This window comes from Furipterus horrens, unplaced genomic scaffold (genome assembly GCF_987537825.1).
Source record: "Furipterus horrens unplaced genomic scaffold, mFurHor1.1.pri manual_scaffold_3, whole genome shotgun sequence".
In the NCBI taxonomy this organism is placed as follows: Eukaryota; Metazoa; Chordata; class Mammalia; order Chiroptera; family Furipteridae; genus Furipterus; species Furipterus horrens.
This window is the reverse complement of record NW_028327173.1, coordinates 158034239-158043305: the sequence shown is the minus strand read 5'-3', so window position 1 is coordinate 158043305 and position 9067 is coordinate 158034239. Positions and strand designations below refer to the sequence as shown.

General features: G+C 39.5%; 1 long non-coding RNA gene across 1 annotated transcript in view; it reads right to left on the bottom strand.

Annotated features, from left to right (window-relative positions):
- Positions 1–785: 785 nt before the first annotated feature.
- LOC150016506 (uncharacterized) overlaps positions 786–9067 on the bottom strand; it is a 115149-nt gene continuing 106867 nt past the window's right edge. Inside the window, exons 2-3 of the long non-coding RNA XR_016510052.1 lie at positions 2190–2317; positions 786–1055 (exon numbers count right to left, since the gene is read on the bottom strand). This is a non-coding gene — a long non-coding RNA (uncharacterized LOC150016506). The remainder of the gene's footprint in view (positions 1056–2189; positions 2318–9067) is intronic.

Genomic DNA, 9067 nt, shown 5'->3' with positions numbered 1-9067 from the left:
GGGATGCCCAGAAAGCAGCTACAACATCGTTTCTGGGTATTTGTGAGGGTGTTTCCAGAAGAAAATAGCATTTAAATTCACAAACTGAGTAAAGCAGATGGCCCTCCCCAATGTGGATTGGCATCATGCAATGCGCTGAGTATAGGAAGAAAAGGAAAGGTGAAGAAAGGGTGAATTTTCCCTCTTTCTTTTTGAGCTGGGACACCCATAGCCCCATCCCCCACAAACATCAGTGCTCTTGGTTTTCAGATCTTCAGGCTTAAAATTAAATACACCATATTCACTTCCCTGGTCCTCCAGCTTGTGGACAGCAGATTGTGGGATTCTCAGTATCCATAGTCACGTGAGCCAATGCTGCATAAATATATATTTATTTCATATATGTTTGCCTGAAGAACACTGTAATACAATTTCTTACTAGCTGGCAGTGATTGGCAGCTGGGAAGCAACTGGTATTGAGTCTATAAGGTAACTTGCAATGGAAGTGGGAGTGCTTGCCTAACTGTGCCAGGCCCACACCCTCTTCTTCTTCCTATTGTGGAGGAGGCTGGTGGGTGAATTACACATATCGTATACATGTTGCCTTTATAACTTCTTAGACTGGGACAGAGCATTCTTGGACAGGAAGTAACCCTAGTCACCATCTGAGTGATCACCTTCCCTTTTACAAGGAGGCACTAGAACGGCACATTGCTGGTTAGTAACAAGTCACCTAAACTTTTTTTTCCATTGAATAGTAATGAGAAAAGACACCTCTTTTATTTAGGAAACAGAATACAGACTTTATTATAGCAAAAGATGGTGCAGAATAGGGACAGCTGTTTCCAAGTGGACTGGTTTCAAGTAATTGAAATTCATTTGGTATTGTTCTTATTGTTCATTTGTACTCGCCAATTCTTCTACAGTGAACATGGGTTTCTTATGTTATTAAAAAGAGTAGAGAAATCCAAATGGGTATTGCAAAGTGTGTCGATCATGCTTCAGTATTAATGTCAAATGGAGAAAAAGAATTCTCTATTATTACCAAATGAGAAGTCATTCTGCTTCTTCCTATCCTGAAAGACAAAAATTTGAGTTTGAGATCTGGCTCTGTTCCTTTTCAGTAATTTCACATGCATAATAATAATAATAATAATAAGCAGCTACTATGGAGCAGATATTCACTGAACCCTGGAGGTATGAAGAACATATGTAGACACAGTCCTTGTGAACTTACATTCATTTTTTTGAGCTTCAGTTTCCTCTCTTTTAACATGAAAATAATTGTCTTAGTTGATCGTTGTGGAGATTAAATTATTTAACATGTGAATTCTCTAAGTGCATAGTAACTACTCAACTAAATATAAGATCTGAGAGTGTTCAAAAGCAAAGATGAGCTATTAGAGTTTTGGGAGACAAATATTTGCTCACTAATAACAGACATCTCATATCAAACCCATGTTTCTATGTTACTTATTATGGATTTAAGAGAAATGCATTAACTTGTGCAAATATAAGCTGTTGAATTTAGCTCCTGCTTTGATTTACTTTTCCCACAGAGCTGTTGGTACACAAGATCCAAGTGATAAAATGCCTCAATGCTCATTTATTCTTGTCACCCGAGGGGTAAGTCAGTTTCTAGGTATCCAAGCTCTGCATAGCTCTATCTGGAAGACCAGGTAGATGGGATGGAGAGACGAACCATTCAAACAATGCATTCTCATAATGTAACTAGAGAGTCTTCTTTCATGGCACTTTCTGAAAGTTTGTCAGAGCAATTTCAAACACATTTTATTCAACCCTTACACAGAGCCATGCTCAATAGCAAACCATGAAGAAATGAATGAGAGAATGAAGGCATATAAAAAAGCAAGTCCATAAAAGGTAGCTATGAAGAAACAAGGCTTAGATTTCCCCATATACACAATGGATTTTAACTTCCCCCAAATAACTAAGCAATTCCACCATGAAAAATTCTCTACCATGTTTTCTCCTGGAAGTCCTTCTTTAAAAAAAAAAAAAAATTATTTTTTTCTTAAACTGACTTATATAAATAATTCCCTACCCAAACCTTCCTTCTCCACATCTCCTTTCTAGACTGAGTTTCTCAGAGAAAAAAAAGTTGTTTCCCAGCACCCAGAAAGCTCTGCCAGGTCTTTTGCTCCCCTGTGAGGCCTCAGAGCACAGGAGGAGCCTGCCCTTATGTTTACCTGCAGAGCCTCCTATGCAGGTGAGAGCCCCCTGTGCAGGGCTGCGGAGCCTCCAGGACTTGGCCAGGCACTGAGGCTAAGGTGTGGGCAGCTGTCAGGCAGTGCCATGCAGTACAGAGAAGGCGGACCTGTGGTTTAAAGGAAAACATGGAGGTAACAACCATGAATGATTACTAGAGAATTTTTAAACTCTTAACGTTGTTTGGTAATATGGGCTGAATTTTGTCTCCCCCAAATTCATATGTTAAAGCTCTAACCCCCAGTGGGACTATATTTGGAAACAAGGCCTTTAGGATTGATTACGGTTAAATAGAAAATTAAGAGTGGGTCTTAATCTGATAGAACCGTTGGTTTTAAAAGAAGAAGAAGAAAACACTTAACATAAGAACATAAGATCTACTCTCTTAGCAAACTTTTAGGTATACAGTACCATATCATCAACTATAGATTTCTAGGACTTAGTCATCATATATAACTGAAGCTTTGTACGCTCTGACAAATACCTTCCCTTTCCCCCTCCCCCTAACTCTTGGCAGCCACCATTCCACTCTCTAGTTTTACAAGTTTGACTACTATTTCACTTGTGTTCTTATTAAACACATATAAAATAATAAATCAATGATAGATAAAATAGGAGGAAACTTTTGAAGATGATGAATGTGTTTATGGCATTGATTGCGGTGATGGTTTCATGGATGCATGCTTTTTCCAAATTCATTAAGATATGCACATTAAATACGTACACATGTATCTTTTTGAGTGCCAATCATACCACAATAAAGTGTTTAAAGAAAAAGAGGAAGGGAAAGAGAGATCGGGAGAGAGATACATATCTCTCTCCCCATGCACATGCACCAAAGGCCATGGGAGGCCACAGCAAAAAGGGGCTGTCTGCAAGCCAGGAAGAGAATCTGACCATGCTAGTACCCCAACCTCAGGCTTCCAGCCTCTAAAACTGCGAGAAACAATTGTCTGTTGTGTAAGTCACTGAGTCTATAGTATGTTGTTGTGGTAGCCAAAGCTGATCAAGACACCTATTCTCTGCAGTCTTGCAACTACTAACTCACCAGTCCCGCCTTGGCAAACATACCACCTTGTATTCTTCTCCTTCAGCTCTTCATCGTCGTCGGCAGCCGTCCGTCTCGAGAGACGATGGTGTAGCTTCTTAAGAGTCTATCTGCACCGCCGAGAATGGCTGCTTCAGCTCTTACAACTAGTGTAATCCAGTAGTTAAGAGCAACTCTGGACATTTATTGGCAGTGTGATATTGGGTAACATGCTTAATCTCCCTATATCTCAATTTTCCCATCTGTAAAACAGGTTAATAATAGTACCAACGTTATGGGGTTATTGTAAAGATTAAATTAATTCATGAATATTAGGAGCCGATGACAAATAAGTGAATTATCATCCATGGAATGTAAATTCCAGAAGGGCAGGAATGTTCTTTTGTTGTTGTTGTTGTTCCCTGATATATTCTAAGCACCTGGAACTGTGACTGGCATACAGTCACACTCAATAGATATTTCTGGAATGATTAAGTGGTACTCCCGCCTTTTCCGACTGGATTTCCAAGCCCTCTGTAATTTGATCATACTTAATATTTTCAGTCTTATTTTTCTTCTACAACCAGCTCAGAAATACACAACCATATTCAATGATTTGAACTTTTGTCTAAGTCTGGCATTGTCATAGTTCATTTTTCTTGCTTTGGCTATTTTTTTACTTTCATTGTCTTGCCAATTTTCAATGTATCTCAGCCTTTTAAGTCCTACCCATGTTGAACACCATCTTATCTACACTCATGTCAGTAAATGTTAATTGAATTTGATAGATTATCCAAATTTCCAGAAGACTTCTCAGCTCCCGTCCACATACCCCATTACTTACAAAGGTGAATGTGCAACATCTGCACCCCCTACCATAGACACACAGTCACAAACATCCCAAAGATTCTTAGAGACAGGAAGTGAGATTCTTAAGGTCTTATCTTCTCAGACCTCTCTGCTCTCACACCGAAACATCCCAAAGCACAATCTGGGTTCCTTGAACACCTCCTCAGAATTTCCCCTGGGAGTTCTACCTTACCAGGAGAGAACAGAAATATCTAGAAAGGGTTATCACTCATTAGAATTCCCTACTTCAATTTGGGGAGGACTTTTCCAATATCATCTGAAATAGGAGAGACCTAGAAAGTGTGTTGTAAAGTTAGCACTGATTCTTGGGCCATTGGAGGCAATGCTCATAGATGAAAGGGATTCTCCTGACACTTTCCTTCCTCTCTCCACTCTCCACAAACAAGCTCACGACTGCCTGCTTCATCCCTAGAATATGAATGGGCTCTTTCTAGTCCTGATGTCATCAGAAACTGTCAAAAATTAATGAAGAATGGCCAAGAGGAGAGAGAACAAAAATATCTAAAAGACTCTGAGTCCTCTCCAACAGAACTTGGATGAAAAACTCCATTATAAGTCTGATATATGTTTATTTTCTTCTCTTCCCTGACTCTTCTACTACCTACTCCTATTTCTGAGTTGTCCCTCTCCCCAGCAAATTATGTTTGTTTAATCTAGTCCTGACCCTGCTTGCACAAATAGAAAGTGGAGGGTAAGCACAGCTCTGTTTGTTCTTATGCGGAGACCAGAGATTCTTCCCTGACTTCCCTCCAAGGAAAGTGATGATGCCATCTCTCAGGTTTTAGAGCCTTTCTGCTCCTCATGGTTATGAATGGAGGCATTCTGAGGGTATGAGTGCCACCTGCTGCTGTCACACATGCTTTTTCACCAGGTGAATGAATTGGAGCACAGCCTCATGGCATCCAGAAAGACCTAAAGCTATTAAGCTAAGCTATGGCTGGCTACAAAGGCTACGAAGTCACCCCAATCTCTTCTCCATCCTTGCCTCTCTTTGTTCTTTTATTTCTGAACTAGTTATTCTATTATCTAGGAATTCAATGAATATCCTAATTAAAGCATCTGACATATTTTTCTACCAAAATATATATACCAGCACTCTGTTAACTCCCAGAGAAGGTGGACATCACACATAAGTAGGAGCATTGCAATCATGCCAACCTACATTAATCTTATGTATTCCAGTATGCAAGGTACTTTCACGCCCATTACTGTAGGTTATATTCATAATTAACATCCCCACGAGAAAAGCCAGGAGACTATAATTAACCTTTTTACAAATAAAGATTCTAAGACAGGTTGGCTAAGTGATTTTTGCTTATAAGTGGAGGAACCAAATCCTCTGTTGAATAAGTGGAAGTAAGGCGCTATTAGGAGGAGAGTGGGAAAAAGTAAATAGGCCCCACTAGAAGAATTATATGGTGTGTTAGACAAAAACCAGGATATGATTTACATCATAAATAGCAGACTGATTTAATAAATGTATAAAGATTTCTGAATAAAATAACCTCCACCAGTCAACTTTCTGGCGTCTTTCAATTTACTGATAGCTTGCCTATACTTCTGTTCTTGCCACCACTGACATACTACAGCCAGAGAAATCCAACCTGATAAAGCTATGTGACATCATGTCATATCACATATCATATTATATCATGTCATGTCATATCATGTCAATCATTTTTCCTGTATAAAACCCTTCGATGGCTTTCCATTGCTCTTAGCATAAAACCAAGCCTTTACAGGACCCTTAATGGGGGTCTGTATGATCCTGTCCCTGAAGGTCTGTTGCTACCTTATCTTACCTCTCATCTATCCTTACTCTCCAATCCAGCCACGCCTTCAGTTCCCTGGTTCCTACTGCTTCTTCATATCCAAGCTTAATTGACTCTTCCTCAGGTAAGTATTCCCTGATTAGGCCAAACAACCCCATTATAGGTTTGCATAGTCCCATATTCCTCTCCTTGGAGGGCTTAGTAATTGTATGTTTATTTGTGTGATTAGTTAATTAATGTCTCTTTCATCATGTCCATGGAGAGGTTGAGGTGCCTGGTTTGGCTCACTGTTGTTCCCCAGTACTTAGCAACACACCTGACATATAGCTGGCACTCAACAATTAATATTGAATAAATGAATGAACAAATGAGCGAATGGACAATGAAGATGATCCTTCAAACTAATGAACTCTTATTAAAATTTAAAGTTCAAAAGAAAGCTATGTCCCTCTTGGTAATTGTCCCAGAGACATAAGGGACAGTGAGTAAAGATGGCCTGTTTCTGCATTTTGTGGCTAAGTTTTGTAAATAAGATTTCAGTCTTGCAGAACTACTGAGGAGTTAAGTAAATGCCTTCCTTTTCCATTTTCATTGGGCATGATCTTCCCCTAGCCCATTTCTTCTCCACATCCCTCCACCCACCAGATAACAGTATTATCTTTTTTTAAGTGGCAGCTAAATACAGGTGGTGAATTATTCTCTAGCAGGAAGTCCTGAGGGTCAGAAGCTCTGGTCAAGTGCCTACCTGTGTGCTGGGCAAGAGTCACTTATCCTAACACAGCAGTGGGAACTTTAGCGTGGATGAGACATTGAACCTCTGAGGGAATGACTACCTTCCTCTTCCAATTTCCCAGCTCTTTCTCAAGAGCCCCACCTTGAGCTTATTTACATTGAGGAAAGCTTTTGCAGCAGACACACCTGTTCACAGACATCCCCAGGGTGAACTGTAGGTTTCCCGTTAAAAGGGTTTGCTCTCAGGGATCTCAGTGAATCTTACTAAGAAAGAAAAATGAGTAAAAAGAACGTAAAAACCAGCTTGAACCAAAGGAAAGTACTGAGAGAAGAGAGTTTTAAGGCAAAAGAGACGAAGCAAGTAAGAAGTAATCATCGAGAAACCATCCTGGACAGTTTTATTGCTGAAACGGAAATAAATGTATGTTTTCCTCTGATCAGAGAGAGGACCTAGCTTAGCAAACTAAGCTGGTATTTGCATACTGGTCTTTGAGAGGGGCATGTGATAAAAAAAGACTTAAAATTGGCTAATTTGATAGTGTTGTTGGTTGATACCAGTACATTTGCATCAGGAGTCAGAAAAGGATGTAGTTCTCCACTTGATCTGTGGATGTGCCTGAGGGGCAGCGAAGTTTGAAGGAAACAAACCAATGGAGCATTTGTGTTTCACTCCATCAGTTTGAACCTAAGAATCTAAGAAGATGCTTGTAGCTCTATCTTCCCTCTTAGCGGATTTTTTGCTCGAATCATGGGAACATGTAAAACCCTGACACCTAGGATATCCTCAGGGGAAAAGCAAGAGAGAAGGATGTAATTGTGCCAATTCATCTGGCCAGGAGACTGAGGGCATGATGTCCTTTGGGCAGAATAAATTGTTATTTTGGGAGCTTGTGTTGATCATTTTGGCAGTAGTATCCTGGAGGGACAAAATCCAGAGCTGCAGAAAGATGTTTAGGTGCCTGAGGCAGGAAATCCATTAGTTATAAAGCTCTCCTTTTTTCCACACATATTTTATACAGAGTGAATATCCATTAAAGTTCCAATTTCTAATAATGTCTGATTTCTATTCTATAGCCTAATTTTAAAAGCTCATGGTGTTTTACTTCATTATTTGTTATGCAAGTAAATAAAAATAATTACATTTTATAACTTGCTGTGTTTAACACACAGCAAAATAGTGAAATAAAAAAATGAACATATGTCTGTTCTATAGAAGCCCAATGTCTTATGATATTCAATTTCTAGTTTTTTTTGCTCCTCAATTCCTCTCCTTATATTTGATAAAAATCTTCACATTATATTTTAAGAAGAAACTTTTTTTCTTTGTTCCTATTTTGTAAGGCCATCTGGGCCTTATTTCCAATTACCCTTGCAATGTAACCTTGACCTTCTGGCTGTCACCTGCCATCACTGCAGAATTAAATAATACAGTTCTCAGATTTAAAAAGCTAAGAAATTCACAACATAAACACTTTCAGCTCTAAAAACAAAGAAACACATACTCTACCAACAAAAGTGACTTTAGAAAATACTCTTTTTGGGGACGTGCCATTCCACTGACCTAAATCCTTCAGATCACTGCAGCTACACCTTCCTTTCCAGCAAACTCACACCAGCTCTGCTGAGCTCTGGCCCTCATAAGTGGCCCATAAGTGGAGGACTGTAGAGACAACAGCAGCATGCAGGACACGGACTGAACAGTAGTGTTCTGGGCCATCAAGTTCACCAGGAGGAGGGTGACTAGAGGAATTAGACTGTTGGGGCTCTGCGACTCCTCTTTTCCAACTAATGCCTTTCTGATTTTTTTAAACAATTGCCTCCCAGCTTACATTTCTCTTTCTCTCCTCTCCTCATTCCCCCTCCTCCTTCTAGACCATCTCTAAAGGATTCACTACAAGAGAATTGGCTATAGTGGCTCTGGACTGAACAACCTTATGCAAAGGTAAAGCACCAGGGGACTGAAGAAGGAAGAAGAGAAGTTTCTGCCCAGTAGGTCTTGGAGAAATGCCGCCACTAACAACAAAAAGGAGAACGGAGAGGGCCACGAGAAGGTAGACTACTCCTTTTTTGTGTATTTTAGAACACACCTTTCATATATAATCAACTAAAGGAAATGGTATTTGTTTCACAGTTCCAATTATATAATAGTTTTTTTTCTATATTCGTTTAGAAAATGTGTTACCTTCCTGGTTGACATGACCTGCCTGATGCAATCTAGTTCATCTGTGTTGATGTTGACCTTTTACCTGAGATACCTTCCTCCTGCGTGACTCATTCCACGTGTCATTAGAGCATCTCAGTAGTTAAATTTTTACATGATGGAGAATGTATCATTGAAGAGCAAACATTTTTGAGATTTTTTTGGATCTGTTTTAAAACTGCAGCTTGAATATTATCAGATTCATATGTTTACACTGTGCTGTGTCCCACGCAACTTGTAAATATTTGATAAATGTTA